The 13,291-nt window shown below is 40.3% G+C and overlaps 1 protein-coding gene across 7 annotated transcripts in view; it reads right to left on the bottom strand.

Moving 5' to 3' along the window:
- LOC143207947 (very long chain fatty acid elongase AAEL008004) overlaps nt 1-13,291 on the bottom strand; it is a 90,657-nt gene that overhangs the window by 20,019 nt on the left and 57,347 nt on the right. The window contains exon 1 of one of the 7 annotated variants that reach the window (XM_076421895.1): nt 4,413-7,563. The exons of the other annotated variants lie outside the window; for them this stretch is intronic. The gene's annotated coding sequence lies outside the window, so the exon portion shown is untranslated. Of the gene's footprint in view, nt 1-4,412; nt 7,564-13,291 lie in introns of those variants that run through there. 7 annotated transcript variants of the gene reach the window in all.

The following is a 13,291-nucleotide window of genomic DNA, read 5'->3' as shown; positions in this document are numbered from 1 at the left end:
CTCTTTCTTATCAATTTTATAGGCTGCGCAGGGGCATCGTCCGTGGCACGTACAACCACAGACGCCATTAAAACGGACATATCATAAACGCTCCTTTCCTTGAAAATAATTGACCGTCTAATGTAGGAGTAATTCTACTTTACTTGTAAACGACGCTGTTAGGCTCAGTGATCGCGACAGGAGAAGAAAAACAATCGTACAACTGTGCAACGATTTATCGAACCGATAATATGAACAAATCATTATTTTATTCGTTATTCTAGCGGCTCTGTTGACTTTGATAACCTGCAATTACTCGCACTCCACTTTCTACATAACACAAATCAATTTTTATTCAATGAAATAACACCTTTGTTTATGCTTGAAGCACTAAATGTCAAGTTTTCACATTGTAATATGCGAGTAATTAAAAGTTAATGTCGATACGTGTAGTTCGCGCCGCTTTTTATACAATAATCGCTCCGAGTGAGACGTATTTATCGGGAATATCAACATTATCATAACGTTCGCGCCGTGCATTTATTAAATCTGCAGATTCACGGAGTGCAAGAAAGTACATACGCAATGATTCTAAGTAGCGACGTTTTTAATCTGGATGCAAATGTTTCGTTTCTTGTCGAGTCGAAAATCTTTCATAGATCGAAACAAATTCTGATGGACATCCGGAATCTAATCGTCGATCATTATAGCGACATAGTGGCTAACGCGGCGCCATTATTGTTTCCACGAAGCTATTTCCTCGCGTCGGATACGGAGGTCGCGGAAGAGGAACGCCGCGCCGCCGGCTAATTGTTTATTTCGATGCCGTAGGTGCCGGCGGCGATTAATTACGCGTCCCTGAACGGGTACTCGTGTGTGGACGACCATGCTAGTGGGGGAGTTGTGTAGATATATGCGTGTGTGTACGTCCACCCGCGGTGGTCAGCTGGACGGTTTGGTAACCCGTTGAATTTCGCTTTCAATACAACTCGGCCGCCACGCCGAGAGAATTCCCGCCAAGGCCAGTCGGCGAACGGTCTTGAACGGGTGCCGTCATTAATCATCGGCCAGCCGTCGCGCCGGTCACCGATTCGGCCACGAACCCGTAAGGAGATCGGCAGCTGACCTACTCTATCGTCTCTTGCTCTTCCGATCCCTTTTCCCGAGGGATATCGATCGTTTAGACCCCGTTCAAACACGGCGGAAACCGCGCGCGGACACGTGCGAACGAATACGAAGACGCTAATTTAAATCTGTGCTTGTCAGGAAAAACGCCGTATGTCGCAATTTCAAAAAATTTGAGTTCAGGCGTTAATTGAACTTCATAGTGTACGATTTACGTACACAGGTGGACAAAATGACAAGGCACCGTTGTACACACACAAAATTTCACATACATATATGTCGTGAAATCTCAGTGGAAACGAATTATATTCACGGATGAACAGAGACTAAAGGATGGTCCAGATGGATACAAGTACTAGGGTAAACTGTATCGCTGATACAGCCGATGTAACGATTATTTAAACATTAATGCGATTAATGCAGGTCAAACGTCACTAATCCGGCTAACAAATTCACTTCCACGGTCGGAATAATTGAATCGAACGCTACCCGAACAGTTTCCTGAACTTCTTTGCACGGTTAATGTCTCGGAATCGAGAAAAAAATTGATGATTTTACGCAAGAATAAAAATTCTCTGCATAAATTCTACGTGATAGGAGGCAAATGGACATGTAATTCTTTCTCTAATTCGTTGATTCTATGATTAATCTTAAATTCCACTCATTTTTCTCACGAATGCATAAAGACCGCGGTCTATTAATGACGTACAGGAAATTTCCGAAATGTCAATATACATATTATTGCACCAGTTTGATTAACAACCGAGGAACTTCTTTAACATAAAGCACTGTAATTTTGTATACCTTGTACAAGAAAGATATAATAAATCGAGCACGGTGCATTTGCATCTGATTTAAACCGGTAACGAAAAAACCGGCTCTCAATTTTATACCAAGATTATTACTGCAAAAAAATCGCAGAAATATGTACTGTGCAGGCTTGTGAATCTCGAGTGAGTTTATAACTTGAAAAAGAAATAAACGAATAGGGTAAACTGTACTATTGCTGGCACCCCAGAGTTATTGGCACTTTTGATTTAAACGGCGAATATTAAGAATTCATGGTTTAGAAAATCATTTTATATTGCTTCTTACTTATATTTCAAAGCCATGTTGTAAATTTTCAGAACAGAGATCCACATATGACTGTTGGCAGCGCTGGTACATCCAGTAAGACCGACGAATGTCCAGAATGCAGTGTAAATAGTGTTTTATTAAAATTTTCGTTACGAGTAAGTATAGTTTATCGCTTTTTAACTTAATTTCGAACTGTACTACAGATGTAATAAGTGAGTATATGTTTAATTATAAAACATATAGCCTGTTTAACGTTTACTTTCTACTGTGCCAATGACTGTACTATTTGTCTTACGATTGTTATTCACTGAATATATTTTATAATAAGAGATTTATGACTCGTAAAACTGTTTGATTTTGCTGAAAAATCTCTATTAGCTTATAATAATAACAAGTACTCGATTAAACATTTCCAAAAAAGATTTTTACTACGATTTTGGCTTAGGGTGCCAATCATTGTACAGTTTACCCTATTTCCATGATTTAAGAAAGGAACGAAGAGTTCTGGGTTGACGACAATGTGGTGGCGGTACAGGAATGACATGGAAATTTATTCCAGTCCGTATGAATAGTGCTGGCTACTTAAATTTAATTAAAGTGCAAAGTGGAACATATGCTCGCAGAATTTGCTGGCAGAAAATATATCTGTGGTGGTCAGGAAGAACGCCGTATGTCACATACTTTCACTTTCGAGATATTGCCATTTAAAGTTTTCATCACTAATGCTTCAACACAGGACATCGGTTAAATTGCATTATGTTTTTGAGCCTTTTGAATTTATTTTCATGACTTTTTTCTGGTAAATAAGTGAATCCTATACTGCAAAGTTCAATTAATGCATAAACTCGAATTTTTTGAAATTGTGACATGCGGCGTGTTTCCTGACAACCACAGATATACGGGGTGCCTCAGCTAAAGCAGGCCACCTAAATATCTCCTTTATTTTTAATGACACGAAAAATATTTATAGCGGCTGAAAAAATACATTTGAATATGCTTAAGTCATTAACAAGATCGAATAAGAAAAAAAGAAGTTTTGCCGATAAAAAATAACGATGACCTTGGAAAAACTATGAAAAAATGATCGGACAAAAAAATTGTTCTTCTACGATATTCCTTCTTCGATACCATTTAAATAATGCCATAAATATATTTTTTGTGTGATTAAAAATAAAGGAGATATTTAAGTGGCCTGCTTTGGCTGAGACTCCCTGTATTTCAACAAGATAATGCAGCTGTGCATACTGCTCGCATAGTAAAAAATTATTTTGAAGCGGCAAGTGTAAAGATTTTGAATTGGCCTGCAAGGTCAATTAATCTGAACATTATCGAGAACGTTTGGGGAAATCTGTCAAGAATATTATACGAAGGTGGAAAGCAGTACAGTACAGTATCCGAATTGAAATCAGCAATTTTAGAAGCTTGGGAAAGCATACATCAAAATGATATAAAAAATCTATATACATGTAGAAGTTTACAAAGTCCACGCATTACTAAAACTGCCAAAACTTGTGTAATTTTGTTGAATTCTAATACTTTCCTTATTTTATGTTCAAAGTGCCTTATCGTTTTGCCCACACTAAAAGTCAATTTTTGTAGAAATAATAAATGGTTTGAACGAGTTATTTAATTTTTAGTACATCACATGAAAGTTAGTACCTTATTTTGTTGTATATATTCACTTTCTACGTGTATATACGTGCAAACGAATGTACATTGCTAAAAACGTTGAGGTGCCTTATCATTTTGACCACCAGTGTATTTACCAGAAAGGAAGTCACGAAAATAAATTCGAAAGGCTCAAAAACCATGCAATTCAACCGATGTCCTATGTCAAAGCATTAGTGATAAAAACTTTAAACAGCACTATCTCGACAATGAAAGTATGTGACATCGTGCGATTTTGGTTTCCGATTGTTCGACCGCGTGGACGTGTGTGAACGAATACGAAGACGCTAATAAGATCGACGCGATCGAAAACGTGCGGTGTCGTTTATGATCGGGGTCGGAGAACATGGGTCCTGCGGACCAGAATTAAACAGTAGACCGGATGGAAAAATTTTTTTCGAAATCAATAACGCGCCCCACACGGGAAAAGTTGTGGTTCGACGCCCTAGCGACAGGATCAAAATCCCAAATAAAAAGTTCGCTTTCATTTTTTCTTATTATTTTTCCTAATATATTACCAACGTTCGCATTGTTAATTATTGCTTAACGTGAAAAATCTTTACCTCGTACGTTTGCGTGTATGTACCGCTGACCGGGAAGCCGAAAGCGATTTTTTCCAGCGGATAATCACTTTGAGGGGCTGACGTCAACCCTCGTAGTATTCTTGTGTATCGAAAATAATTCTGCGAAGCTACTTTGGCATGGCGCGACATGTTGAAAACGCGCGGTATCAACAAGTACACGCGAAAAATATTGTCTATTGAAATAATATGTTTATCTTGTAATTGAGTATTATTATTACATTGGTAAATTAGTAACGAAAGGACGAATGCAAGTGCAGTGGAAAACAAATACGAGACAAGTAAGTAATTCAACGATCGAAAAAATACAATTGTCTGAGAAAGGTTCAACATTCCCTATCTAGAACTTTAAAAGCCTGATGGTCAATTCCAAAACACTAGAAGCCGTTAAGCATCGAGGTCTCATAATTCTCGAGCGATTCGCCTAATCGCAAGCCCTTGCACAACGGCGTGGCGCGGCGTGTGTCCCCGCTCGTAGAAACATTCGAACGAAAGTTGCAGCGCGTGCCTAGGGTTAGAGAGATCGCGTAGGGTAGCGATTTTCGTGCCAAGTAGGACCGTCGAACATTGCTATAGTAATCCATGAAACTATGAGAGAAAGAGAGAGAGAGAGAGAGAGAAACAGGGGCCAGGGTCGATTGGTTGGTCCGCGATGGATCGCGATCGCGTCTCGTTGCAAAACGAAAAGTCGAAAACGCGCCGAGCAAGCGAAAGACCTCGTCGGATGTACATTGCGAAAACCGTATACATTATGGTGGGCCCAGCTCGGGCCAGTTGGGGCCAGAAAACGGGCCATAGTGATCGTCTCCTCGTCGTCTTCGTCGCTTCTGTCTCCGTGTTACGGTACGTTACGCAAGGAGGAATCGCTCGCTCGCTTGCTCGCTCGCTCGATGCTGTGTGTCTCGACGCTGGAATCGTCATTAACGATAGGATGAACAAACCACTGACCTCAATACGCGCCGGCTAAATGTTTCGATTCACTGGCAACAATCGCGATCAGCACACCGTCGCCGCTGCCTGCGAGCTAATGCGTCACGCTGGATCGAGCGACGAGACGGATCTACGCGTGCACGCGATCCTGCCGATCTTCCTCAATCGATCGATCCCCCTCATTTCACGATCGCCACATCCCTTAATATTTTACCGCGCGACTACCCTACGCATTCGATTGTCGAACCTTTTCTTTTTTGGTGAACAAAGTTAAAGAAGTATATCTGTGACACGTAAAATGAACGTTGGAGGATGCACCTGTATTTCTTTTATAATGAGACAGCGGATATTCAACTTGTTTTTCTATAAACAATATAGGAGTAGTTTCGAATTCTTCCAATGAATTCACTCTTTCAAATTGCACCTAACGGAGTCGCTTTTCACTGGAATCAGTGAATACACCCCAACAACTTTTCAGTGAAAAAAATATTTTCGCCCCGATGAAGCCGAGGTTGAACAACGCGCCTGTATTTATTTTCGAATTTTCCTATCACCTGTTGCGCTGCAAAAAATATTCTCCGTTTATCCGAAAACGTCGATTCACGGTTTGCTGATCGAGAAAGGAGCCTTTTGACAGCAGTCTGTCAGAGCGGATCGCGTCTCGATCGACAGCGTATGCTCGCGAAAAGCTTCATGGATGATAGACAGAGCCTGTCAGCGAATTTTTGCGACACAGTTTCGGCGTCACCTTGCGCACACTGCTCCAATAAATCCTGCGTCTTGTCTAAACAACAAGCTGTACGATGCGACTAGAGCACAGACGCTAGAATGTGGAGCATACACAGTGTATACTTATCGTGTTAATTGCCGGCGCGAAACACGCTTTGATTAGAACAATCCCACCCCCTTTCTGTTTAGTCTCGGAACCAGAACAATACTAATCAAGACAATTTAATAGTGTCTCTGCAACCTGGGAGATTCGAATCGTATCAACTTGAATAACTTTCTTATTAATCAGTGTATCAACGTGATCCACTTGCATTTTAACTTGAAAATTAACCATTCCTTCCAACTAGAATAATTCCATTGTATATGATTTTGTTCACTATATGGATATAAAATTGATATAATACCTCATATAGTACTTAAATGTGCAATAATTTATGCATCTTTCAACGGTCTTATAAATTAACAAATTGTTTATATGAATATCCAGATACTTTGGTCTGGGTTAGGTTGCTGTTACTTTAATTTGAAAATAAAACATTTCTTCCGATCTAGAATAATCCATTGTATATGATTTTGTTCATTACAGTAAAAAGTCGCGATATTTGTCAACGATCGCGTAGGCGATAGTTATTAGGTGCCTACCCACTCCGCTGCCGGCCAAACGCCGCACGCTGGGACAAACCGATGAATTCTGGTGTCAAAATCAAAGAACTTTCGATAGAAATGAGATAGAGCCATGAAATTTTTTTAAAATGAAAGCTGTAACTTTGTCGAATATGGTATAATTATGGAGATTGTGGTACGAATGTTTTTTAACCTTGAGAAAATTCGCTAAACTTGAACAGTATTAAGAAAATTGTGGTTTTTCCAATACCACGCGCGGAAAATTTTTTTTAACATGCTATATATCATTTCCGGTAGATTTTTTCACGCTGATTTCAAATCTGATCTCAAAATTTGTCTACGACCTCAGGATTTTGCAATAAATCGATTTTTGAAACACATTAAAAATAATCATAATGAAGTATTTGAACGTTTACTTAACGTATATCACTTGACCCCCCAACGATCACTTGACGTATCGCTGCGATTGTTTTCTTGTACTTCTCATCAACGAATTTTTTGACTACTGGTGATAAAACTAAAAAAACAAGGTTCATAGCTCTATCTCATTTCTATCGTAAGTTCTTTGATTTTGACACAAAATTCATCGGTTTGTCCCACTGTGCGCCGCAGGGAGGCGATGATTGATCTCGGCTCGGGTATATCTCGGGTAAAACTTCTTTATTTTTCATTATTTTTTATGACACTTTCAGCAACTTATTTCTGGCATTTTGCTGATTAAAATAACACCAAACACGATATAATTTCACCTGTATTTAGTGGTTCAATCGTCGATGAAAGTTTCGGGCGCAAGGAAGGACAGCGTATGGGAAAGAAAGAGACGCGGACAGTCGCCGTCACCGGCACAGTTTAAAGGCCCGCGATCATCATCGATTAAACTATTAAATACAGTTGAAATTATATCGTGTTTGGTGTTATTTTAATCAGAAAAATGCCAGAAATAAGTTGGCGAAAGTCCCATAAAAAAAAATAATGAAAAATAAAGAAGTTTTTGTACATTCAATTAGTAGGGGTTCACACCGATATTTTTCGTTTGATCCCTCGGCGCGGTAGACGCAGTCATAAAAAAATAATGTCGGTATGCGATAGTTGTCCGTGCAGAACACAGGCTGTTTGACAAGAATCGCGACTTCACTGTATACGGATATGAAATTGATATAATACCTCATACAATACTTAAATGTGCAGTAATTGATGCATCTTCCAACGGTTCTATAAATGAACGAATTGTTGATACGAATAAGATTCTTTGGTCTGAACGACGCGACGCGTGAACGCAGAACAAACTCACACGTGTTGTAAGCGATAAGGTCGACGGTCGATTGTTTACACAACACTCGTTTATCAGATAAACTGAGACTACGCGACCCGTAATAACGGGATCAGCACGAGCGCACGGAAGTGCACGAAATCAATTTGTTTCGTTGTATCGGTCGACGCACAGGTTCGCGAGTCTGTTTCGTTGTATCGGTCGACGCACAGGTTCGCGAGTTTGTTCCGAGGAACACGGTCCTGAAGCGACTGTTGCAAAATGTAGTTGCGTAACGACGCGCGCGACCCGTCGCCGGCGACTGTTAATTACTGGAAGGTGTTCGGTCCCGTCAAGGTTGCGAACCGTAGATAAGTAAAAGCTAGAACCGGCTCCCGAATCGACTGGAACAGATGCGAAGCGTGCAGTCGACAAGGTGCACCGTGCAATTTTCCACACACGGGGGGATCGGACTCGCGTCGATTCAGGAACGAGCTCTGAAAATTGAAGGGTTCAACGGGTCAAGATGTCTGCCGAGAACACAGAGGACTGGGAGTCAATTGGATTCCCTGCCAACTACTTACTCGAGCGACACATATGTTTCCCTCGTTTTAATTACCTTGCGTCTTTTCGCAATTTCTCTTCCTGGCTCTAGAACCTTTTTCTCGCAGTAGCAATTTTTACCTAATAAGAAAATGGATTTTTTTTCTGCAAGACGATGACCACTCTCAATTTTTTGGATCTCCTAGTTGTATTTACAAAACAGTTTCTTTTAATGTTCTAACAAGACGCGTCTGCCTCGTAACACTTCGTTGCATAACGTTCAATTTTATCTGTAGTCAATCAGCAGACCTTTACGACCAGGCTCGTATTAATTTTTGTTTCAATTACCAGTCCCCTTTATTCTATGTTAATTTTCTGTTCCGCCTCGTTATTTCTTGACATCGATGACAGACACTCTGCTTCGCACGTTTCACAAGTGCGGATTTACAATTTAAAGGTAAGCCCAGTGTGAAGAAGTATACAATGCCGAGTGTTGTCTCATATTACTTCAACGCTGCATAATACGATAAAAAGTACGACAGATTTAATGAAGAAACACGTCGCATCACCTTCGGTTTATCGCGACAGCACAATTTTCATAGAAACCTCGCATAACACCGTTCCACGAATCCTTTAATTGTTGCTGCGCGAGAGGTGTCTTGTTAACCTGTAGAATAAATAAGAAGAAACTCGTATACAACGAAACATAATCTTCCACCAAAGAAGGGAATAATTGATCCTTTGCACTCGGAGCAATTTTATCTTGAAATTTAAACATTCCTTCCGACCTAGAATACTTCCATTCCCTATGATTGTCTAAATTTGATGGATATGAAATTGGTATAATACCTCATACAATACCCACATGTTTAGTAATTGATTAGATACCGACATATTTGTTAATGCAAACATATTTATTAATGTAGTGGCGCTTCAGAGTCGACATTTGAGTGCTAAGGGTTAAACAAGGAACAAGTTAAACAGTTCCCAGAACTGGGAACAGAAGCACAGACACTGAACTGTCACACGACCGAACACTCACTAATAGCCAAGAACATGAATGGCCGAATCCGGGAAACAAAATGCAAGCAAGTGAATTGTTGACACGGGTCCTTGCTGGCATTTCCGGGTACAAGAGTTGGAAGTAGAGGGGCGGTTCATTAACCGTCCCGGGTGAGGTTAGGTTTTTAGTGGGTATGGGTACGCCGAACATCCGCGGCCTGAGTCCCACACTACCCCCTTCTGAGGTGTGCGTAAAGTCATTATCCCCCTCACTCTTAGAAAAAAAAAGGACCGAACACTCACTGCCACAAAAACGAGGAACAGTGAAACGGAAGTCTGAAGGAACGAGCGGCGAAGGCGTAAACGCCGTGTTGACCCTCCCCGGTTAGGTTAACAATCGCGTTCACTGAAGCACCGCAGTTTTTCCGAGCGAGACGAGGCGTGTCCGCGCGAGCGTACACCTCCGCTCCGTTCGCTGCAATTGCAGTCGAATTACCTTGCTTTCGAGGACAAACGCCGCCGACAAACGATGACAAAGACTACGACCGACGAACGACACACGTCTTTCCTCGGCGTTCACCTGGTTGCACGGTTCTTCATTAATTTTTCCTCCGACTTCTCCGAACTGGCTCGCGACCCGCTCGATCGAGCTTATCAACGATCTACTCGCTGCCGAGGCCCTGTTATCATCAACACAGATATCTCACCCGTTCACTGGCCAACACGGCTGACAATGTTCCTGTGAGTTTCAAGGCTTCACCGATTTACAACAATTTTTCTTAACAAACTCGGCCTTCCGTCTGAAGGATTTTTCCGAAAAATGTACGTCCTTGAAAGCGGCCACTGCTCAAATCATTTCAAGAAACTTTCTCCTTTGCGAAAATTCTCTCCGCGGCTTCGTTGACGAGTTATTCGCGAGAAACGCGGATCAATCAGCGCGTGGCTACTGTGGACTCTCAACTATAGCAACGTGCTGATTGGTCCCCCCGTTTTTCGTTAATAACTCTTCAACGAAGCCGCGGACAACGTTTTCGCAAAGGAGAAAGTTTCTTCGAATGACTTGAGGTGATCATCCTATTCAAGGAAGTGCAAGATCTCGCTCGATTCAAACATTATTTAAACTTGTTTAAACATCTACAATAAAAAAAATACCGCTGTACTCGGGACAATCTACAGAACACATCCAGCTGAAAATCATTCTCCCAATTGTCATAGTTAAAAAGGAAAAAATTCGACAGTACAACCTTTCCTTCCCAATTTCTCAAACTTTGAGGATTTCGTAAAAAATGAATGTGTTTTTTCGACGTTCTCTGGTCAGTAGATTAGGCGAGTGATCGGCTCATATCGGCGCGCATTGACGAAATCCGCCACAAGCGTCACGGATCAATCGATAGGGGGATTTGATTTTTCCCGGGTGGTGAATAACAAGAATTTCAATAATTCAGGGATCCAGTGGCCGGTCACGAAGCGAGACTATGGTTGTGCGGTCATTGTTCAGCGATCGTGTACGCCCCCGCTTTTCTCCTCTCTCTCCTCGTTAGCCGATAACGAATCGAGTGAAATAATTATGAAGGCGTGACCCTTCGGAATACCATGCTCTCGGATTCGTTCGAGTTGAAAGAGAGTTTCTTTTCTTTTTTTATCAGCTCGAGGATTCGCTGCGATTGTACGTCGTTACGTAAAGTTAATCTATTTGCAATTCGAACGAGAGATAAGATATATTAGACGATTTAGAGTGGCTGACTTTTGCGTGAAAAGATTTTTCGAAGTTGCTAAATGCACGCGGCTGTGCGGACCTCCAGAAAATTCCACAAGAATGTAGTTTAATCGACGAACGTGAAACTGGAAAGATAAACTACGTTACAGCGTATTATTCGCTTAATCTTTCTGTATATTTCAGTCCTGATTAAAAATTGATTCGGTGTGTCCGATCGTGGCTGACTGATTCTACTTCCCGTACAATACTAATGCATGAGAACCTGATCAATTTTTAATCGAGATTTCGCTGGATAACGAAGCCCCGCTACGACATATTTTATTACATATTCTCGAGTTAGTTCTTCTCGCAATCTCAATAATCGTAAATTAAAATTATTAGAACACGTTCTGCCTTAACACTGAAAATTTGGTCGAGTTACATACAAATTTCTTCTTTGTTTGCTCTTTTAATAATTGTGTTAAATTGTCGACAACCTGCATCAATTGCAAGAATCAGAATTTACATTTAAATATCGCTTGTTTCCTTAATAATCGTAAGAAATTGACTATCGAGAACAACAGTACATATAAATTCACTTCATCTATTCACTATTTCTTTGGTTATAAACAAAATCAACGACTTATTATTAACGAATAACAATGTTACCAACGTGCACTGGCTAAACCAACAGCGGGATTGCGAAAAATGAAGTTAATTGATGAAAATGATACAGAATCGTGTTTCTAAGCGGCGTAGAAACTTCGCAAAAGTGTGACCGTATTCGCGACAAACAACCCTAACATTTCTCTCCCCACTATACTAATCGAGGGTATTCATTACAACGCGGGAGCGGAACAGAGTGGTTGATTAAGCTCGAGGCAGATTTGATTTTCAGTCGCGCGATTGCGGCACAATCATCTCCACCGCGAAATTATACGTTCCCGAGGCACGTGTAAACAACCGGCTATAGTGTAATAAGGTTGTTTCGCGTTATTAACGACCGGTGTTGTATAACACCGATGGCGCGTCTTCTCCAGCCATTGTGCACCGCATTCTTCTTCTTTTTCGCTTTCATCTACATTTTTCGCCTTCTTCTTCTTCCATTTTCTCCAAGACAAGTTTTACTTAATTTTATTTAACACTGAACCTGCCCAGATAGCAGAAAGATAGCAACAACGTTTGTTATTGGACATCCAGAAGTTTTAAAGACGTCTCGAAAAAGACGTCTTATTTCAAACGTTAAAACGACCAAGTGCAAAGGGTTGAAGTCGTCAATTTATTGAATACAAATTGATTTACGTTCGAGTCGTACGAAGTTCCACGTACGATCACTTTTTTAATTCTGTACTATACGATTTGAACTTTTCTGGGAAGCTAGAGCAATTAGTTTACTAGAGGATGTGACAAGAAATTTGTTTAAAAAATTGCAATCGATCGGAATCGTAGAAAAAAATATTAAAAAGTTGCATTTTACAACTTTTTGATGTGGGCCTATATTGAACATTTAAAAAATACGTTTTGTAGATCTGTGTTAATGAAACACAGTATGAAAATTTCGTCAAAATCGGTCGACGTTGCTATGAGCTACAAACGTTTGAAGACGGAAAAAATTGCAGATTTTCACGATTTTCGACCTATATCAAACAAGGGAAGGACCACAAGTGTCCGAATATGGATCCCTAATTATGTATGCAAAATATTAGGTGTAGTTACTCAATAGTTTTAAAGATATAAACAATTAAAGTTTCATACCTGTGAATCACGCAACCTGATTACCGTATATCGACAGGGTATGAAACTTTAATTGTTTATATCTTTAAAAGTATTGAGTAACTACACCTAATATTTTGCATACATAATTAGGGATCCATATACCATCATCTCACAAAAATTATCAAAATCGAAGTCGGACACTTGGGGTCCTTACCTTGTCAGAATTCTTATATCTTCCAATGCCTGTCGTTTTTTCTCGCATCAACCGATTTCGATTAAACTTTCACAGTGCATATAATTGACGCAGACCTACAAAACCTACTGTTTAAATTTTCAATATAGGCCGACGTAAAAAAGTTGTAAAATGCAACT

This window comes from Lasioglossum baleicum, chromosome 4 (genome assembly GCF_051020765.1).
Source record: "Lasioglossum baleicum chromosome 4, iyLasBale1, whole genome shotgun sequence".
NCBI classification, from domain to species: Eukaryota; Metazoa; Arthropoda; class Insecta; order Hymenoptera; family Halictidae; genus Lasioglossum; species Lasioglossum baleicum.
The sequence above is the reverse complement of the archived record's forward strand: the minus strand, read 5'-3'. Positions and strand labels throughout refer to the sequence as shown.